General features: G+C 49.1%; 1 long non-coding RNA gene across 2 annotated transcripts; it reads right to left on the reverse strand.

Moving 5' to 3' along the window:
* Positions 1 to 12,756: 12,756 nt before the first annotated feature.
* On the reverse strand, positions 12,757 to 19,017 carry LOC136304859 (uncharacterized). Of its 2 annotated transcripts, none has more exons than XR_010724868.1 (3): positions 18,947 to 19,017; positions 18,186 to 18,328; positions 12,757 to 13,183 (listed from the first exon to the last, which is right to left on the reverse strand). It is a non-coding gene; the product is annotated as an uncharacterized lncRNA (long non-coding RNA). The 2 variants fall into 2 exon arrangements; XR_010724867.1 differs by having other exon boundaries at positions 18,930 to 19,015.
* Between the last annotated feature and the right edge of the window lie 1,453 nt (positions 19,018 to 20,470).

Genomic DNA, 20,470 nt, shown 5'->3' on the forward strand with positions numbered 1-20,470 from the left:
GATGTTATTAGAATGCTCTATTTGTGCATACCATTTCCTTACTGAGGCTCGTTGTGCTACCCCTTCAGGAGGTGGAGTCCCTGTGATCACTATTTTAATGACTTTAAAGGGACCTCTCAACACAATTGGTTGTTTTCTTGTGATTTTTTCTACTTCTATGAGAGCTTGGGTAACAACAAATAAGCCTTTCTCCCAAGTTGTAAATCTTTTTTCAGCATCTTTAAAGCCAGGGGAGTAGAAGCTAACAGGTCTGATTGGGCCTTCAGGACCCCTTTGCCATATATGTACTGACAATCCTGAGGTAGCAAATCCCCATTCTACCTGAAAAGGATCTGCTGGGTGGATAGGGCCTAGGGCCTGATGAGCTGTGGCTTCAAAAATCAACAATTGTAATGCTTCTTCCTGAGAAGGGCTCCAGTCCCATTTTACTCCCTTTCTCAACAAATCATCAAGAGGTCTGGCAATAATTGAAAAATCTGGAATGTGTTTTCTCCAAAATACCAATAGTCCTAGAGCTTGTTGGAGTTCTTTTCTAGATTCGGGCATCTTGATTTGATCTAAAGAAGTTAGGGTGTCTGGTGGGATGCATGTCACACCTCCTTTCCACCACATGCCTCAAAATTTCACTTCTTGAGAAGGTTTTTGTATTTTTTCTGAGGGGGTCTGCAAACCAAGGCTTTCTAAGTGGGAAATTATTTTCTGTTGAACATCCTCCACTATTTCTCTTTCTTCCCCTCCCACTAAAATATCATCTATGGATTGGTAAACAGCTACAGTGTCAGGTTTAGATAGTTCTTCTAATTCTTGGGCTAAAGCATGGTGGGCTAAAGTGGGGGAGTGTCGCTACCCTTGGGGTAGACGTGTGAAGGTATATTGCTGTCCCTCCCATGTAAAGGCAAAACGGTCCATATCTTCTTGTTGTATGGGTATCATGAAAAACATGTCTTTAACATCTATTGTTGCCATAATAGAGTGAGCTTTTTCCTGAATTGATATTATTAATTCAGCTGTATTTGGGACCGCTGCTGTAAGAGGGTCTGTGTTGGCATTAAGCCGTCTGTAATCAACTGTCAGTCTCCACTTTCCATTGGGTTTTTTAACTGGCCAGATTGGTGAGTTAAAAGGGCTGTGAGTGTTAACAATTACTCCTTGATCTTTCAATTCCTGAATGACTGGCTTGATGCCATCTTTAGCACCAGAGGGTAAAGGATATTGTTTCACAGAAGTGATTTTGCTGAACGGTAGGGAAGGAGCTGTTTGTAGCAGCCTGATGTTAAGGCTGGGAGCTCCGAAAGACCAGAGAAAGCCTTCTGAGTCTTCCCATTGTCTCCCAGCAAGTATATCCATCCCTAACAAACTGTCAGGAATGTTTCCAATGGCCATTTGGACAGCTATTGGGTTGTCTTCTCCGGGCAGTGTGAGTTTTACTAGAGCGATACTCATAGACTCTGTAGTTCCTAGAGCATTTAAAACACAACATCGTTTTTTGCTGGGAACAAGCCCACACTTTTGGGCGTGTGTGATTTTCAATGCACTGATTTGGGCCCCTGTGTCCACAACAAAAGTTATTAATATTTGTTTGGGGCCAACTATTGCTGTAATCAATATGTCCCCTGTTCTCGGGTCCTTTGTGAGCTTCCTCAAAAACATCCAGTCTCCGTTTCTTCGCTCACTATCGAGAAACGGAGTTTCTAGTTTAAAGGAGGTTGGTGTGTTTCACTTCCCTGAAGCGGGGAGAGAGCTGTGTCTAATTGCTTAAAACCTGTGTTGGGGAATGTTGTGGCAGGCTGCCCAAGGCTTGTGGAAGAGGAGGTGCACTGGGTTGTTGGTTGGATGATTCCAACACAATAGGTTTGGGACAGGGCCAACTGGAAATTATTTTAGCCAATTTATCATAAGGCAATTTATCCATTACTTCTCGTGGAACTCCCCTTTTCAGCCCTAGCAACCACAGCTGCTGCCGGTTGGAAATTTGTTTTCCCTTTTCTCATTTTTCATTAGGAGAGGCAATGTGCCTGACTCCTCTGGGTTTTTCTGGTTTGTCCTCTGAGTACTTCACTGGTCCATATTTTCTACTGTAATTTACTAACTCCTCTGCTACCTCACTCCATGTCCAAAGTTTATAACTGCTGTTAGATTGTGTGCTAGGAGTTGTGAAAGGTGAGGAGTCAGTGGAACCAGTTTGATCTCTTGTATGGCCAAGAAATCTTTCAAGTCTGTCTACCGGAGTGATAGATGCTATTGTTTTTTGAAGAAGAATTGCTGTTGGTTTAAGAGACTCTGGCAGACCTCGAATTAAAGGGGTCATAATCTCAGGTTTGACAGGCTGTTGCATTGGCGACTCACAGCCAGAGATTAATTTTCTTTCCTGTATCATTTGCAAGCATGCAGCTTTGTGTATGTTTTCTAGGAGTTGGTCTGAGGTGCCGACTATTGCCAGAGGGTCGCCCGTCTCTAGGGGGTTTAACCCCCCTGCCCAGTGAGCTGCACGCTGTGTCAGGGACCATGGAGCATGTGTGTTTCCTGTCGTTAAGAAAACTCCATGTCCCCAGTAGCCACTTGCTTGTTCACTTAATTTAATTTGGTCGCCCCCTGTGAGGGAAACTCTGAAAACATACTCCGTCTCTGATTCACTAGGGAGGCGGGAGTATTCTGTCTTTAATTTAGCTAATTCAGTGGCTGTGTATGGTATTTCTTTGGTGGTTATGTGGGGATCACCATCTTCTTCATTTATATAATTATATTCTGTTTTGATGAGAGGTCTCAAGTTAGAGCAACAGTGTTCCCCACAATATTGCATGTGTACTAATTCTTTCTGAGGGTATATTTGTTTCATGTTGTATGTCTCCTTTCCTTCTATTTTTCTTTCTGTGGGTGAATCTGCAGATTTTAAGTTTTTACTTCGCCCTTCTGCAAGGGAAATCTGCAGCAAATAATTCTGATTTCTTTCCTGTTCTAATTGTTTTTGCAAAGCTTCTACCTAATTCTGCAGGGATTCTAAGACTGCTTTTTCTTCACTCACCCGTTCAAAACGGGTTTCTATGGCTGCTGAAAGACAGGCCCCCAAAACTGAGCAAAGAATGGTTTTATTTCTGCCCAGTTTGTATCTAGCCTCATGTTGCAAAGAATATATTCTATCTACAATCTTTTCAAAGTTGAACCAATTATTCTGTGCCCACCTTTCTCCGTCTGGAGAAGGTCTAGCACCATGTTTGGCTAGCAAAGCATAAAATGCATTCTTATCTTTTTCACTCATTTTGTGCAGGGACCAAAACCACTCTCAGGGAGGTACGCTTCAAGTTACACCAAAGGCACAGCTAAAACTGTGTTTCCCTTTGCTTCCCTGGAATGGGCGAGGAGACCAAAACTGCCTGGGAGGTTCATCTTAGTTCCAAAGAGTTGTCTCCTCAACGACACCAAGCAGCCCAAAACACACAAAAACTAACTACAGTCCCATCTTTTGCACAATGAGATCCTTTTGTGAAATCCTGATGACAGGGAGTGCTATACGCCTGGGTGTGTACAGTGTGCGGGAATTTTCCCTGGCCCCCCTTGCTTTCTAACAGCGCTCACCCAAGTGGCGTGCTAGGTGCGGCTGAGACGAGGGTCCTTCCCCTGTTACAAGCTATACAAAACCCGCAACCCCTCTGTCCATCAAGATCCTGTCCGTGACGCCAATTTCATGTCACGATCCGCTCACACAAGCGGGGTTCGTGATGGTTCGTTTTAGGGATCTCAGAGCACAAAAGACACAGCGGGGGACAAACTCAGTTTACTCCATCACAAATGCACCTTTATTTAGTGCCAACAAATGCCATAGTGGGGAGAGAAATAAAAAATAGTAAGAAAGAGAGAGAAAGAGGGGAAGGGGATTATAGCTATGAACGTGGAGGGTCGAGTCTTCGACGCCTAACGATGCCTATAGACGCGATCTTCTCCCGTGGGGTGATCACAAAAGTGAGCGGGCGTCTCCAGAGGTTTTATAGGTTGGTCAAGGCGGGAAGCAAAGCAAGGGGCACAGAGCCAAAGCAGGAACCAGCTGTGTAAAGGCTGAGTGCTCAGGAACAAGCTGCAAACCTTACCTCCAGTACGGACAGCCCAGTTTGGACAGGCAGCCTTGGCTCAGTCCACTGTGACCAGTTCCATTGTTCTTGCACTCCGCTCTCATGGAGATGCATACCAGTCCTCCGAGACTTGGCAAGCGTTCCACCTCAGCCAGGCCAGGGGCTGCTTTCAGAGCCTGGGGTCTCAGTCCTCAATCATTGGAGACAGTCGTGAGGCATATCACATCCTTGGACAGACTCTGACAGCTTCCTGTCATGGGCAGAGTGGGAGCTCCAGGCAAAAGCTTCATTTCTTCACTGGAGAAACTCCTGCTGAGTCATGAGGTAGAGAAATGACACCCAACAGACACCATGGATCCTCAAACCCCTCCAGGATGCCTGACTTTTCAAATTCCATCTAAGAGAGGAGACTGGGAGTGGCTGGATCCAGTCCTAGTCCCAGACTTTGTCAAAGGTTTACGTGTAAAAGACTGGACAGGTGGAATTGAACTGCAATGCAATTTGTCCCCCAGGATTACCGATTCAATACCAGATATATTTCCATAAATACAGCTATGATTGATTCTGATCAGGATTAGACAGAAAGATTTATTTACACAACAGAGCAAATAGAAAAAAGAGAGTTATTTACTCCACAGTATAGGAGCTGTAACAATTATATAGAATATAGTGCTCTAGGAAGCAATTTTGAAGTAAACAGAGCCTTGTTGGACTTGTTTGAGCCCATTCCAGGCAGAGCCTCCTGCTCCATGAGGAACTGCCTTTCCTGTGCCATGACCAGGGCAGGTCCCGCTGCAGGAAAAGCCCCAGGCCAAGCCAACACAACGAAGGGCTCGGGCACAAGTGCAGAGTGCCGTGCTGGGAGCTGTGCCAGGGAGAGCCTGAGGCACCAAAGGCACCTTGGCAGCAGCAGCTGCTTCCAGGCCATGGCCAGAAGCCTCCCTTGGCAGCCCGGCCTGCTGGCCCCCACTGCACAGCTGCTGCTTCAGGGCTCATTTCTGCCTGGGCTCTGCCCCAGCCCGCAGAGTGACACCTCAGCCCTGACTCTGGCACAGCCGCTGTGCCTGAGCCCTGCAAAGCCTCAAGGTCACCTGTGCCTCCCTGGCTCTGGCAGCCCCTGGGGCAGGGGGGGAAAGGCCAGAGAAGGGGCTGGCTTTGGCTGCTGGATGGGGCTCCAGCAGAGACAAGGAGGAGTCAAGGGAGTGGATGGAGTCCAGCCAGCAGCCCCTTCTCCCCATGCAATCCTGGAATGGTTGGGATGGGAAGAGCTCTGCAGTGCTCATCTCATCCAAACGCCTGCGATGAGCAGGGACATCTTTCACCGGATCAGGTTGTTCAGAGCCCTGTCCCAGCTGGACCTGAATGTTTCCAGGGAGGGGGCATTGACCAGCTCTCTGGGAAAGCCTGTCCTGGTGGATCACCAGCCTTATGCTCAAAAATTTCTTCCTTATCTCTCCGCATCTGAACCTCCCTTCCTTCAGTTTAAAACCAGCACCCTTTGTCCTATTGGGACAGGCCCTCCTAAAACCTTTGTCCACCATTGCATTCCCAATGAGCCAGGTTTCCGTGGCAGTTGCCGGGACAGGTGACCCAGGTGTGCTGTCCCAGTGAGGGCTGCCATGGAACCAGTGCCCAGCACTGCCCCTTTCTGCCTGGCTGAGCTGCCTTTGGCCCTGGCAGCGGCGTTTGCTGCTGGTTCCGCGGCGCCTGAGCAGCCGGCGCGGCACAGGGCAGGTGGCCGTGGCACAGCCCCCAGCAAGGGATCCCCTCTGGCTCTGGCCACTGACACCAGCCCTGGGCAAGGGGCCCAGGCACTGGGCTCAGGCCAGTGTCCGTGGCCACAGCCCCTTGCCATGGCCCCGGGCAGCTTGGGATGATGATCCAGCCTCCCTCCTGGCCCAGGCCTGGGCTGCAGCGCCCTTCCCCACAGCCTGTGTGCACAGAAGCACTTCCAGGGCTCTCTGCATTTCCCTTGCCCTCACTCTTGCCTCACTCACACACCTCCCAACAACCCACCTGGAGCTTTGACTTGCAAGGAGTTCAAAGCTTGTCTGTCCTTGAGGAGTTGCTCTAATTCTGCCTCCAGCCGACTTGAAATTTTTGTTTATCGTACATCTTCGTTGGTGTCTAAAACATTCCTTGCATGGTTCTGCCTTGGGGAAGGGGAACCTCCTTGGTGACACTTTGCGCTTGCCACAAATTGAGGAGATTGTTTGGAACTTAGGAGGTTTTGATTGCTAAGAAAGGAAGAAAACCTCTCTTTGTCTGAGTGAACCCAGTTCTCTGAGCAAAGCAGGTCCCAGGTGAGTGAGGAGAGGCAGGATGGGGTTAGGGAATGTGGAGCATGGTTGTCCAAAGTGGATCAGACCTCAAGGCACAGCTCCTCTGACCAGGCCAGACTTCCTTAGGAGAGACCCTGGATCAGTATCAGTCACTTGAATGCTGCAATGACCTCTGCTCTCAAGAGAAAAATACCCCCTTTGAAAAGAAGAGTGTTGATTCCTTCAACGCTCTTTGAACTATTTCTCCATAACTCTAGGAAAAAAGACTTCCTAAGGAACTGCACCAGGCCAGAAGGAAATCAAGGCACAGCCGTGGTTTGTCAGGACTTGCTTTCTCCTAATGAGCCCAGTGATGCATTTGGTGCTGAGCCCTGGAACCTCAGGGCCTGAGAAGAGATTGCACAAACCTTTCCAGGAGTCAGAGTCAGAGGAAAAACCCAAAGTGTCTGGAAGCATTAAAGGGTCACCCTGAGGTCCATCCCCAACACAGGTTCCTCATGGAGTCCTTGGAGGAGAGAATTGGAGGCCAGGATTGCACCAAAACCTCTCAGAGACTCAGTGAGGGAAGGAAAAACCCAAAGTACCTTAAACACCCTGAGTATCTCAAAGCATGAATGAGCCCCACTGAGTGTCAATGCACAGCTCTCAAGGGACTCCTTAAAGCAGATAATTGGGGCCATGATTGCACAAACCTCTCAGAGACTCAGTGGCAAAAAGAAGTGCTTAAATGTCCCCGATTACCTTGAAGCATGAATGAGCTCCACCGAGTGTTGTTACTGAGTAAAAATCTCAAGGGACTGATTAGAGCAAATAATTGGAGGCCACGAGTGCACAAACCTCTCAGACTCAGTGCCAAAAAAAAGTCCTTGAATAAACCTTGAGTAGCCGGAATTACTGATGAGCCCCACTGAGTGCTTTTACTGATTGAGAATCTCAAAGGACTTGTTAAAGTAGATAATTTGGGCAACAATGGCACAAACCTTTCACAAAGTCAGTTTTAAAAGGGAAGCATCAAGTACCTTTAAAAACCTGAAGTGCTTTGAAGCATTAATGAGTGCACTGAGTGTCATTACTGACAAAGCCTCTCAAGGGACTAATTAAAGCAGATAACTGGAGGCCGTGATTGCACAAACCTCTCTGAGACTCCAAGGCACAAGCAAAGCCCTAAGTCCTTTGAAAAGCCTGCGGTCCCTGGGAGCATTAAGGAGCCCCCAGGGCCATTCCTGACCAAGGCTCCCCAGGGACTCCTTCCAGCACATCCTTGAGGCCACTGGGATGGGAGGGGGATGCCGAGGGCAGGACAAGGGGCTGACAGTGCCCAGCCTTGCCGGGGCTGTGCCAGGAGGCCCCAGGGCCTCAGGACAAGGTGACTCCTCACGGCCCTTGGTGGCACAGAGGCTGCTGTGGCCCAGGGCACCAAGACTTGGCTTCTCTTTGTCCCCACGTGTCATCACTGCCTGCAGTTCTCTGCTCTGGCTGGGGCCTGGGGACACTTTCTCTGTCGTGTCCCTCAGCGGGACCCAGTAAAACTTCAAGAAACTTTGGAGCTGGATTCTGACTTTGAATTCTTGAGAGGTTTCTCCAGCTCCCTCTCAGGGACTGATGTTCAGGGCCTCAGCACAAGCCTGGAGAGGGTCACTCAAGTCCTTGTGCCGTGTCTGCGCTGCTGAGCTGGGCCGGGCTCCTGGCACAGAGGCAGCTCCTGGCAAGGGCAGCGCTGCAGAGAGACAGCTCTGCCCAGGAGCAGCTCCTGTGCCCAGCCCAGCAGGGCTGGGGCACTGCCTGCAGCCACCCCGGGCACAGCACACAGGCACAGAGGGCTTCAACTCAGCCTGGGCTGGCAGCACAGAGCAGAGCTCACTGAGGGCTCACTGGGGGACAAATCCTCGCAGCGTTAGGAAGAGTCACTCCCAGGCTGGGGGAAGAGAAGCTGCAGCTCCTGCAGGGATCTCCTGAAGCTGGCACATCCCACAGCTTTAAGGCCCTTCCAGGAGGACTCTCAGCGTGGCTGCAGAGCAGGCATGTGGCCCCAGGGCAGGGCTGGGTGTCCCTGCTGCAGCCCCCGAGGCACAGCACAGGGCAGCTCCCTGTTGCCGGGCTCTGCTGCAGGGCTGAGCAGCCGGGGCTGCAGCCAGGGGTGCCCAGGGCTGTCGAGCAGAGCAGGGTCCTGCAGCCCAGGGCGCTGCGCTGGGCCAGGGACCCTGCTGCCTGCCAGGGACAGCTCTCAGCTGGCCCGGGGAGCTGCTGCCAGCGCTGGGGAGAAGCTGTGGGGGGAAGGAGCCACCCTGAGCAGGGCAGGTGCTGCTGCTGAGAGGGGCTGTGTGGGGCAGGGCTGCTCCCAGCTCCAGACCAGCCTGGGCACAGCTCCGGAGGACACTTGCCAAAGGAAGCTAAGCCTGGTATTGCTGCAAAGACCAGGAGCTTTCCTGAGAGTGTTTTCAATTTCCTGCTTGGAGAAGGATGGGAAAGTTGGGGTGATGACAAAAACATTTTTGCTTTTTATGCATTTTTCATTTATTCGTAGCTCTGTTAACTACTATTATGTAGTTATAAAACTATTATCTTTAATCAACTCTATTCAACTACTATGACTCTATTCAACTACTTTTATATACTTGTATTACTATAATCTTTAATTAACTCTACAACATTTCCTACCCTTTATCTTAGATTTTAGAACAATAAGCTTCAAAATATATTCCTGAAATACTGCCCAGTCTTATTGTCAGGAAGTGGACCTACAAGACGAACATTTTGTTTTTAAACCAGAGTGTGAGCAGTCAGAAAAAAAAGTGGCACAAAGAAGTCCTTGGACCTACTCCAATGGGTTGACCCAGGGGTTTGTAGCTGTGGATACTGAATTTCCTATTCGATGTTTCTGTTAAATATCCTAATTAATCAACCTCTAATCAATTGTTGAAATCAGGGGCTGGGTGTTCCTCATTCCCACTGAGACACCTGGAAGTTTCCAAGAAAGGTCTGGTTTTTACTTCACTGTTGTAACGCTGTTGCAAGGGGTTTTTTTCTCTTCTGATTATAGGCAAAAGAGGATGAGTGAAGCAGAACAGGAATTGTAATCACAGAACCACAGAACATTATGAGTTGAAAGGGACACCTAGGATCATCAGAGTCATGTTTAATCATTTACAGAGACTCCTGGTTTGTAACTTTGGGTGGTCAGTCTCTCTGCTGGGAGCCTCCTAAAGGGCCTTCAGCCACTCCTCAGCCCTCAGCAGCAGCAGCAGCATCCCCTTTGCAGGGCCCAGCAGGGCTCTCCTGAGCTGCCCTTGCCCAGCTGCAGACAGACCCTGCCCCAGGCCGGGCCCTGCAGACAGGCAGGTTTCTGTAGGGCTGGGCCCAGGGCGCAGAGGGTGGGATGGGCTCTGTGAGCACTGGCAGGGACAAGGCTCCTCTCAGGAGGGAAATGTCCAGGCCCAGGGAGAGGCTCAGGGAAGGAGAGGGGGCTGAACAGAGCAGTGCTGGGGGCAGGAGGGCACTGTGGGTGTGTGGGAGGTGCTGTGCACAGCTGGGCACGGGAACACTGTCCTGAGTGCCTGGCTGTGTCTGCCCTGCCCTCCCAGGCACAGCCCCACAACATCTTCTCTTGGTTCTGCCCTCCCCTGGTTCTGTCACTGTCATCTGGTGCTCTCAGGGAGGCTCTGGCATTTGCAGCAGCTGAGCCAGGCACTGCCCTTGGGATTCTTGCCAGGCAGCTGTGTCCATGGGAATGGGGTGTCCGAGCTTCCCTGTGAGCTGTGTGGCTGTGGGCAAAGCAGTCCATGGGAAAGGGGAATGAGCTGAGCCCCCTCCCTGAGACCCCATCATGGGCACACCCGGGGATCTCCTTGCTGCGTCCTTCCAAGCTCTGAGCTGCCCTCCTGCCTGCAGATCTGTGCCAGAGCCTCTGGCAGTTCCCTGAATGTGCCACGGGGAAGTGCAGAGATGCCACAGCTGAGGAAATGCTGTTGGGTTTGCCAAGGGAGCTGTGAGTGTCCTTGGCAGAAGGGGGTGCTGAGGACCTTGCCCAGAGACCTTTGGAGAGGGCGAGACATTCAGGGATCCCTCTGCTCTGGGCAAGGTCTGGTGCAGCAGAAATGCTGGGGATTTCTGACCTCAGTATACCAGGAATGATGTGTGGGCAGGAAAATAATGCCTATAATTCCTTCCTGTTCTCCATGCCCTTTAGAAGTGGGAGTGAAGATGGCAACAAGCCTTTCTGCATTAGGAGTGATTCCACTGACAAATCCTGAATATCCAGGCTTGTCCCTCTGCCACATGGCCAAAAACCCAGGGCAGCGGGGCAGGGACGGCTCCTGGAGAGCCCCCATGCACAGGCCTGGCTGCTCCTGGCACACTCAGACAGCACAACTGGAGCTCAGGCAGGGACCTGGGTGAAGGTTTTCCCAGAGCAGGAACAAGGGTGGGTGAATCACAGTGGGACAGTCTACAGGGAATGACCCATGTTTGGCTCAAAGCAGCCTGTCCTGACTTGTCACTGTCCTTTATCCATGAACATGTCCCCATGTGCAGCCACAGCAAATGTCCAACAGCAGCTCCATCAGCCGCTTCCCTCCTGCTGGCATTGGCAGACACGCGGCAGCTGCAGCTCCTGCACTTCTGCCTCTTCCTGGGCATCTCCCTGGCTGCCCTCCTGGGCAACGGCCTCATCATCAGTGCCATAGCTTGCGGCCACCACCTGCACAGCCCCATGTTCTTCTTCCTGCTCAACCTGGCCCTCAGCGGCCTGCACCACTGTCCCCAAAGCCATGCACAATTCCCTCTGGGACACCAGGACCATCTCCTACACGGGAGGTGCTGCACGGCTCTTTTTCTTTCTGTTCTTCATGTCAGCAGAGTATTTGCTCCTGACCATCATGTGCTATGACCGCTATGTGTCCATCTGCAGACCCCTGCACTACGGGACCCTCCTGGGCAGCAGAGCTTGTGCCCACATGGCAGCAGCTGCCTGGGCCAGTGCCTTTCTCAATGCTCTCATGCACACGGCCAATACATTTTCCCTGCCCCTGTGCCATGGCAATGCCCTGGGCCAGTTCTTCCACGAGGTTCACCAGATCCTCAAGCTCTCCTAGTCCAACTACTGCTTCAGGGAGTTTGGGTTCATTGGTTTTTCCATCTCTTTAGGATTACGTTGTTTTGTGTTCATTGTTTTCTCCTATGTGCAGATCATCAGGGCTGTGCTGAGGATCCCCTCTGAGCAGGGACGGCACAAAGCCTTCTCCACCTGCCTCCCTGTTGGGGGTTGGGTTTGTTCCTTCTTTCTCTGGGGAATTTTCACCTGGCTGTGCTCTCCCTGTTCCTCAGCACTGCCATGTTTGCCTATCTGAAGCCCCCCCAATCTCCTCCCCATCCCCGGATCTGGCCCTGTCAGTTCTGTTCTCGCTGGTGCCTCCAGCCATGAACCCCCTCATCTGCAGCCTGAGGAAGCAGGAGCTCGAGGCTGCAGTATGGAAGACTGATGGCTGGATGGTTTCACAAACATTAAACTGCTGGCCAGTTTCTCAAAATCACTTGTCATAAAAGTCATTTTTGATACCTCTTGTTGCTTTACTTTGGAGGTTCTTTTCCTTTGTTTTACTTTTATAATATTGTCCACAAAGCAGTGTCACTGTTTGTGCCATTTCTCATTTTGTTTCTCTCCACCTTCCCTGTGGCCACAGACTGTGTCAATGAGGGGCTGCACTCCTGGTGGCTTTAAAGGAACACATGCTCCATGGTCCCTGACACAGTGTGCAGCTCACTGGGCAGGGGGGTTAAACCCCCTAGAGACGGGCGACCCTCTGGCAATAGTCGGCACCTCAGACCAACTCCTAGAAAACATACACAAAGCTGCATGCTTGCAAATGATACAGGAAAGAAAATTAATCTCTGGCTGTGAGTCACCAATGCAACAGCCTGTCAAACCTGAGATTATGACCCCCCTCATTCGAGGTTTGCCAGAGTCTCTTAAACCAACAGCAATTCTTCTTCCAAAAACAATAGCATCTATCTCTTCGGTAGATAGACTTGAAAGATTTCTTGGACACACAAGAGATCAAACTGGTTCCACTGACTCCACTGACTCCTCACCTTTCACAACTCCTAGCACACAATCTAACAGCAGTTATAAACTTTGGACATGGAGTGAGGTAGCAGAGGAGTTAATAAGTTACAGTAGAAAATATGGACCGGTGAAGTACTGTCTTGGTTTGGGAAGACAGGTATCTGCCAGGTAAAATTACAATCAGAGGCTCTTTGGAAAAGATTTGGGAAATAGGAATAGCAATTCTTTACTAGTATGTAATACAAAGCAAACAAACACAAAAAACCCCCTCACCAAACAACTACAGAATTAATAACAAACGAAAACAGTATGTAGTGTTTTGAAAGCAAAACAAATGAGAGGCTCCAAGTCAGAGATACAATTTAATAGAAAAAAAGGAAAGAAAGTAAAATAAAATAGATGCAATAATACAAAAGACCACTGAAAGAGTCAGAGGACAACCTGAGCGGAGTGATGGAAGCAGTCCAGATGAGGTGGTCTTCCTGAAGCAGTGATCCTGTAGAAAGGTCTGGTAGCTCGGGTCCTCTGGGAATCCAGTGGGTAAGCGCCCCTCTGGTGTTCAGAGTCTCAGCTTATATCCAGGCTGGAATGCTTGGTTTCTCCCTCTGGGCGGAGCATCTCACAATGGGATGGTGAGTCATGTGATAAGGCCTGATGGGCCCATTAACAGGAGGTAGTCCAGGAGGGGGTTATCTGTGAGCTGTGCAGCAAAGGTGTTGATGGGCCCATTAACAGAAGATAAGCCAGAGTGGAGGAGGCAGGGAGCACTGCCTCACCTGGTTTCAACAGTTCATGAAGATGGTGATAGAATATACTTCAACCCAGAACAAATTTTTAAAGCCCCAAAATCCCCTAAATTCACCCCAAAATTTCCACCCAATATCCCAAAAATTTACTCCAAAATTCCCCCCAAAATTTGAGATTTTTAAAGCCCAAAAATCCCCTAAATTCACCCCAAAATTTCCCCCCAAAATCCCTAAAAATGACCCCAAAATTTCCACTGAAAACGGAGATTTTTTAAGCCTCAAAATCCCCCAAATTCACCCCAAAATTCCCACCTAAAGTCCCTCAAAAAACCCCAAAATTCCCACTAAAAATTGGGATTTTTGGAGCCCCCAAATCCCCAAAAATGACCCCAAAATTCCCACTAAAAATTGGGATTTTTAGAGCCCAAAGAATCCCAAAAATTCACCCAAAAATTGGAATTTTTAAAGCCCCAAAATCCCCAAAATTCACCCCAAAATTTCCACCCAAAATCCCAAAAATTTACTCCAAAAATTCCCACTAAAAATTAGGATTTTTAATGCCCCAAAATCCCCAAAATCCACCCCAAAATTCCCACTAAAAATTGGGATTTTCAGAGCCCCAAAATCCCCCCAAAAATTCACCCCAAAATTCCCACCTAAAATCCCTCAAAAAACGCCAAAATTTCCACTAAAAATTGGGATTTTTAGAGCCCCAAAATCCCCAAAAATTCACCCAAAATGCCCCCAAAATGACCCCAAAAGTTCCCACTAAATATCGGGACTTCAGAGCCCCAAAATCCAAAAAAATTACCCCAAAATCCCGACTGAAAACTGAGATTTTTTAAGCCCCAAAATCCCTCAAATTCACCCCAAAATTCCCACCCAAATTTCCCACTAAAATTGAGATTTTTTAGAGCCCAAAAATCCCCAAAATTCACCCCAAAATTTCCTGCTGAAAGGGGGAATTTTTAAAGCCCCCAAATCCCCAAAATTCCCAACTAAAATTTCTCAAAAAACCCAAAATTCCCACTAAAAATTGAGATTTTTAGAGCCCCAAAAATCTCAAAAATTCACCCAAAATATGGAATTTTTAAAGTCCCAAAATCCCCTAATTTCACCCCAAAATTCCCACTAAAATTTGGAACTTTTAGAGCCCCAAAATCCCCCAAAATTCACTCAAAATGCCCCAAAAATGACCCCAAAAATTCCCATTAAAAATCGGGATTTCAGAGCCCCCAAATCCCAAAAAATGACCCAAAAATTCGCCACAAAAATCAGGATTTCAGACCTCCAAAATCCCAAAAAATGACCCCAAAATTCTGATTGAAAAATGGGATTTTTGAAGCCCCAAAATTACCCAAATTCACCCCAAAATTCCCACCCAAAATCCCCGAAAATTCCCACTAAAATTGAGATTTTTGGAGCCCGCAAATCCCCAAAAATGACCCCAAAATTCCCACTAAAAATTGGGAAATCCCCAAAATTCACCCAAAAATTGGAATTTTTAGGAGCCCCAAAACCCCCAAAATTCACCCCAAAATTCCCACTAAAAATTTGGATTTTTAAAGCCCCAAAATCCCCCAAATTCACCCAAAATTCCGACTCAAAATTGGGATTTTTGATGCCCCAAAATCCCCAAAATTCTCCCCAAAAATCCCAAAAAACCCCAAACCCCCTCCCAGTACAAACCAGTACAAACCAGTAAAGAAAAACCCCAAACCAGTATAAACCAGTACAAATCAGTCACCCCAAATCCCTTCCCAGTTCATCCCACTTCATCCCAGTGACCCCTAAACCCCCTCCCCGTACAAACCAGTAAGGAAAACCCCCAAACCAGTACAAACCAGTATAACCCAGTACAAACCAGTACAAACCAGTATAAACCAGTAACTCCCAGGGTCCCCCAGCGCCAGGCCCTGGTGCTGAGGCACTCCCTGGAGGCCACCGAGCATCGAGAGATCCCAGTTCAAACCAGTACGGACAGGTGAGGGCACTGGGACGGGGACTGAGGGGCACTGGTTTATACTGGAAAGAACTGGGAGTGGGTTTGGGGTCACTGGTTTATACTGGGATGAACTGGGAGTGGGTTTGGGGTCACTGGTTTATACTGGGATGAACTGGGAGTGGGTTTGGGGTCACTGGTTTATACTGGGATGAACTGGGAGTGGGTTTGGGGTCACTGGTTTATACTGGGATGGACTGGGAGTGGGTTTGGGGTCACTGGTTTATACTGGGATGGACTGGGAGTGGGTTTGGGGTCACTGGTTCATACTGGGATGGACTGGGAGTGGGTTTGGGGTCACTGGTTTATACTGGGATGAACTGGGAGTGGGTCTGGGGTCACTGGTTTATACTGGGATGGACTGGGAGTGGGTTTGGGGGTTACTGGTTTATACTGGTTTAAACTGGTTTCGGGGTTTCTGGGCGTGGTGTAACCTTTGCCCCCCCAAAAGGTGAACTGACCACGCCCCTCGTCAGGCCATGCCCCATTCCCTTATATGGAGTGACAACAAGGGCGGGGCAAACTGGGCGGGCCCTGGGGGTTACTGGGTTGTACTGGGAGGGAGTGCGAGGGGCCAACACGGCTCTGACCCCGCCCACTGCGCCGATATGCAAATTTATGTAAATGGGAGCACAAATAAATGCGAATGACGTCACTGACCACGGGGACTGGGAGTTACTGGTTTGTACTGGGAGGCACCTGGGCGTGGCTCTGACCCCGCCCACCTCACCGAGGCGCCAGCCTTATGTAAATTTATGCAAATGAGAGGCGAAATAAACGCGGGTGACGTCATTTGTACGCTGAGGAGCAAAGCGGCGCCGCGGGGCACGACGGGATACACCGAGGCCCCAAATGACCCCAAAATTGTCCCGAATTTCCCCCCCCAAAAATCCGCCCCAAATTTCCCCAAAAATCCCCAAAATTCCCCTCAAATTTCCCCAAAATCTAAAAAAATTCCCAAAATTTCCTCAAAAGTCCCAAATAATCCCCAAATTTTACCAAAATCCCCCCAAAAATTCCCAAAATTTCTTCAAAAATCCCTCAAAATTCTTCAAAATTCCCCAAATATCTCCCCCAAAATTGTCCCCAAATCCCCCCAAAATCGACCAAAATTCTCCTGAATTTCCCCCCAAAAACAGCCCACAAAAATTCCCAAAATTTCCTCAAAAATTCCCCAAATTTTACCAAAATCCAAAAAAATTTCCCAAAATTTTGTCAAAAATTCCCCAAAATTCTCAAAATTTTTTCAAAAATCCTCCAAATTCTCCCAAATTTAGCCAAAATCAAAAAAAATTCCCAAAATTTTCTCAAAAGTCCCAAATAGTCCCCCAAAATTCCCAAATTTCCCTCCCAAATCAACCAAAATTTCTCCCGATATGACCCAAAATGGTCCAAAAATTCCCAGGATTTCACCATTCCTTCTCCGAATTCCTCTGAATCCCCCGAATTTCCCCCTAAAATTCCCAAATTTTCCCAAAATTCCCCCAAATAACCCCAAAATTTCCGGAAAAAACCCCCCAAATTTCCCCCAAAAAGTCCCAATTTTTTTCCCAAATTCCTCCCAAAATCCCCCAAAATTTCCCCCCAATTTTTTCCAAATTACCTGAAATTTCCCCCAAATTCTCCCAAATTTCCCAAAATATTCCCCCAAATTTGCCCCAAAATGACCCCAAATCCTCAAAATTCTCCCAAAATTCCTTCAAAACTCCCCAAAATTCCCCCAAATTTTCCCAAAATCTGGCAAATTCTCTCCCCGCAGAGCGCCCACCGGTGGCCCTCAAGGTCGGAAAGTTTTGGGGGGAAAACCCCGAAATTTGGGGTGAAAATTTGAGAATTTGGGGGAAATTTGGGATTTTGGGGGTCGTTTTTAGGGGAATTCTGGGGGGAAAATGGAGGATTTGGGAAATCTGGGAGAATTTTGGGGAAATTTTGGGAGATTTGGGGTGAAAATTGGGAATTTGGGGATTTTGGGGGGAATTTTTAGGGGATTTTGTGGGAAAATCAGGAAAATTTTGGGATTTTTTGATGGTTTGGGGTCGTTTTTAGGGGGATTTTTGGGGAAATTTGGGGGAAAAACCCCAAAATTTGGGAAAATTGGAAAAAAATTGGGAACATTTGGGGGGATTTGAAAGATTTGGGACTTTTTGTGGAAAATTTTGGGGAATTTTGGGGGAATTTTTTGAGGATTCTGTGGGAAACGTGCGGAATATTAAAAAAAATTGGGAAAAATTGAGAAAAATGGGGGAAAATTGGGAAAAAATTGGGAAAAATGGGGGAAAATTGGGAAAAAATTGGGAAAAATTGGGAAAAATTGGGAAATTTTGGGAATTCTGGGGGAAAATTTTGGGAATTTTTTCGAGGAAAAAATTGGAATTTTTTGGGGGGGAAATTTGGAGTTTTTGGGAAATTTGGGGATTTTTGTGGGAATTTTGAGGGATCCCCCCTCTGCCCCATAGATCCCGAATCCCAAATCCCGCCCCACAGATCCCATCCCCGCCCCCCAGATGGCTCCTGCCCCACAGATTGTCCCGCCCCCGTCTCTGCCCCACAGGAGCCGCTGGAGCCGCCCCATAGGATCCGGCGCCCCCCGAGTGACCTCCTGAGCAACCCCTGCCACGGTGAGCCCCACGGCTGAGCCCTGACCCACGGATCTGTGACCCACGGCTGAGCCCTGACCCACAGAGCCCGGACCCACAGATCCCGGACCCACAGAGCCCTGACCCACGGCTGAGCCCTGACCCACAGAGCCCTGACCCACGGATCTGTGACCCACAGAGCCCTGACCCACAGTTCCCTGCCCCACAGATCCCTGCCCCACAGATCCCTGCCTTGCCAGGGGCCGGGGCTCAGGCCTTGGCCTTTTGGATTCATGGAACACATCCAGGTTTGCTCAGCACCAGAGACACCTTTGCCTTGTCTGTCCCCACCTGTCACCAGTGCCTGCAGTGATGGAACCTGGGGACACTTTCTCCATTGGGTCTCTCTGTGTGTCCCATTAAAACGGCAAAAAACTTCAGTGTTTTAATTTACCTTTGAGCTCTTGAGAAGTTTTTGGAACACTCTTTCAGGGACAGAGTTGAATGGAAACACCAAATCCACGGGAGGGTCGTTCAAGTCCTTGTGCTGTTTCTGTGCTGCTGAGCTGGGCCGGGCTCCTGGCACAGAGGCAGCTCCTGGCAACAAAGGAAACTTTTAGAAAGACATTTCTCCTGAGGAGAAATCCTCCTTCAGATGGGTCACCTGTATCATTTGAAATGTAGACTCAGAGTGAAAGTTTACAGTGGCATAACAACCTTTTCTGTTCCTTTCTCATTAATGGTTAACCCTCTCCTTTTTGTTTGTTTTGGTTAATTTTGCTTTTAACAGTAGAGAACATCATTCTTACATGGAATATTAGGTTTTGCACTTAGGCTAATTGATATCTACGCCTATAGAACCCATACCTATGGAATATTAAGTTTTAAATACAATACGTATGTTTCATAAGTAAATAAACACGTTGAAGTGAACAAGTGTCCCCCAGCCCCTCCAGGATCCCCAACTGTTCCCTCAGCGCCCATTCGCCCGCCCCCAAAGCGTCCCCGGATCCCTTGAACGCTCCGACCCCACAGATTCCCCTTAGAGCGACTTCAGGGAATTCATCTCCAATCATCCCCCCTGGCCTCGGAGCCCCTCGGAACACGGTTCTGCGCCTAAAAACTCCTGCCCCGCCCCGCGCCCTAGAGAGCTCGGTTACAGCTCCCCAAGCTCCCCGCAAGTGCTCCCGAGCCGTACACGTTCCCCCCGAGGACCTCAAACCCCGGCTCGGACACAAAAGTGTCCCCAAAGCGCCTTCCCGGAGCCCCAGACGCCCCGTTCGAGCCACTTCCGGGACTACAGCTCCCAGCATGCTCCGCGGCGCACTCGGAGCGCTACTCCAGCCGTGACTCCATCTCCCATCATGCCCCGCGCCCCGCCGACAGCCATTGGAGCTGCGCCTCGACCTCCCGTGATGCTCCGCGGCGCCGTTCAACCCTGTTCTACCCGCGCCTACAACTCCCATCATCCCCTGCGCCACAGAGAGTCCCCTCAGAGCCCCCCAGGTGCCCGCCCGGACCCCGAAGGGCCCCGGATTCCCCTCCCTGACCTCCAAGTGCCCCCCTGGACCCCGAATTGTCCGACAGAATCCCTAAGTGCCCCTCCAAGTGTCCACCCGCTTCCCAAATGTGTCCTCCAGACCCTCAAGTTCTCTCCAAATTCCCTGCCCCAAATGTGCCCCAGAAATGTCTCCATGAACCCCAAAGTGGCCCCTTTTACCCTGTCTGAGAAAATGCTAAAGAAGATGACAAAAGGACTAAAAACAGAGCAAATCAGCATGAAGAAGAAGAAATCAATTGCCAGTAGTGGTCAAGCAATTCATGAAGGGAAGTGTGTTACTTAGAACCAATGACCAATAGCTTTTTTTGTTCCTAAAAATATATTGATTTTTTAATGTCAATATAAAAATTAGGTAATAAAATATAGAAAAATGTTATTATAAAACTGAAAAATAAATTTCTAATTTTATTATTTACATAAGTTTGTTTTTATTAAAAAATGCTGAATTTTCTTTTATGTTTTGGGAGCGCAGTCCAAGGTGGGTGATGTCACACGTGGTGAGGTTGGGTGAGAAGCAGGTTGTCCAAACAGGGTCAGCCTGCAAGGGGCTCATTCTTCGCTGTGCTCAGAACTCCTAAGGAGACATTCAGAACCAAGATCACCTAAAGAATGCTTCAGTCAACTCTTCAATGAAATGAAAAATAAAAAAAATACTCCTGCAATTAAAAAACCAAAAATCACGAGGTGCGCTTTGATATCTTCCTCCTTAAGAGAATTCCGAACTGATTCCACGCAGCTGCACAAGCCATGGAGACTTGAAGACAACTGAAGGAAGACCAAGAGCTCCGCAGGGATTTCGGTGGTTTTTTATCCGGTGGATTTGGGGCTGAGTCCAGGAGCCCCGAGGAACAGACCCCTGAGGAACACCACTGGTGACCGGCTGCCAGCTGGATGCGGCGCCATTCCCCACCACCCTCTGCCTTTGCCTCCCCAGCAAAGAGTGCTCCTGTCCAAGCCGTGGGCCGCCAGCTTTCCCAGGAGTGTGCTGTGGGAGACAGTGTCAAAGGCCTTGCTGAAGTCCAAACAGACAACATCCAAAGCCTGTCCCACATCCACCACGCAGGTCACCTGTTCATAGAAGAGGCAGGTTGGTCAAACAACACCTGCCCCTCCTAAACCCGTGCTGGCTGGCTCTGATACCCGGGCCGTCCTGTAGGTGCTGCATGATGACACTCAAT

Source organism: Chamaea fasciata, unplaced genomic scaffold (assembly GCF_029207755.1).
Source record: "Chamaea fasciata isolate MVZ Bird 193981 ecotype frontalis unplaced genomic scaffold, bChaFas1.0.hap1 SCAF_207, whole genome shotgun sequence".
NCBI lineage: Eukaryota > Metazoa > Chordata > Aves > Passeriformes > Sylviidae > Chamaea > Chamaea fasciata.